The sequence below is a fragment of the Anneissia japonica genome, unplaced genomic scaffold (genome assembly GCF_011630105.1).
Source record: "Anneissia japonica isolate Jap-2015-1 unplaced genomic scaffold, ASM1163010v1 scaffold287835_len3118868_cov185, whole genome shotgun sequence".
Taxonomy (NCBI): domain Eukaryota; kingdom Metazoa; phylum Echinodermata; class Crinoidea; order Comatulida; family Comatulidae; genus Anneissia; species Anneissia japonica.
This window is the reverse complement of record NW_022737223.1, coordinates 2,074,826-2,076,109: the sequence shown is the minus strand read 5'-3', so window position 1 is coordinate 2,076,109 and position 1,284 is coordinate 2,074,826. Positions and strand designations below refer to the sequence as shown.

Sequence of the window (1,284 nt, the reverse complement as noted above, 5' to 3'; positions counted from 1 at the left end):
TCAATTTAAATCTCCGAACTTCTGAAGCTGAGATATTCTATGAATGTAGGCTTGTATCGCAGGCTACAATTTAAAAACGGGTGACCAAATAATGAATTAGGTGCTAAATTTTGATTTAATGCTAGGTAGGCCCTAAGTTAAAAACATACATTCTTCCGTCCGAGTGGGACTCATTCAAAAATTCTACGGGGTTCGCTAGAAAAGGGGGTTCGCCCGAACCATAAAAAACCCCTGGCTACGGGCCTGAGCAGTAACAGTAGCAGTAGCAGTAACAGTAGTAGTAGCAGTAAAAGTAGTAGTAGCAGTAACAGTAGTAGTAGCAGTAACAGTAGTAGTAGCAGTAACAGCAGCAGTAGGTAGTAGTATATTTGGTATCATATCATTACAGTATTATTTTTATTGTCCTTACCCGGCCTACTTGGCTTTCAAATCGATAACAGTTGGATATAGCACCTCCCTGGTTAGAGTCGTAGAAAAGTGTATGTTAAAATTTTAATGAAGTCGTATATTATTATTATTATTATTAGATGTTGAATTAATCGGATCATTATTCATTCAACGACTTGCTCCTTGAATGCATATCCTTTAGTGACTATACAATAAACAACAAATACACCGGAAAGAAGAATATCATTAATATGATTGGCTACCACGGCTATGACGATAAATTACGATCGACATTGCGTCCCTTTCCCTCTATCCACACTCGAATTATATAGTCCTACGGCAGTTTTCTTATGGGTTGTGATCCATGTTTGTGTTGTACGGATCAATTGCCGAACATTAGGAGTAAGTCTTTTTAAATGTTTTTATTGCCGTAGCCTTTGCTTACAATAACCTCACAGCATAACTTACGTCAAACTACTGAGTTTTCATGTTGTATTGCACAACAGAGCTTGTCATTAATACCGTTGGTCAATGGCAAACCTGGTACTGACGAAAGGGAATTTGATGTTCAACTTCAAACATATGACGCTGATGCTTTAGAGAGGCTAGGTAGTTAACTTTCAGTGTTTATATATGTAGTTTCAAACATACGGATCCATGATGTTTTGGCCGGGCTTAGGAGGAATGGCCTCTATGCGCCAATAGAGTAAACGTATGGGGGAGGTTTTGGCAGTGCCACCGAGAGGGGATAGTAGGGGAAAGATCCCCGGGCCCAAGCTTGCCGGGGCTCATACCGAGGGCCCATTTTTTTCAATATTTTTTTTTTCAAAAGTAATAATTATTATCATGCGCCCTAAATAATGGCATGGGTCTCCTAATAATGGGCTATACACATCT

General features: G+C 39.3%; 1 protein-coding gene across 1 annotated transcript in view; it reads left to right on the top strand.

The window, feature by feature from the left end:
• The first annotated feature begins 705 nt into the window (after positions 1-705).
• LOC117117241 (NLR family CARD domain-containing protein 4-like) overlaps positions 706-1,284 on the top strand; it is an 11,328-nt gene continuing 10,749 nt past the window's right edge. The window contains exon 1 of the mRNA XM_033261490.1: positions 706-789. The gene's annotated coding sequence lies outside the window, so the exon portion shown is untranslated. The remainder of the gene's footprint in view (positions 790-1,284) is intronic.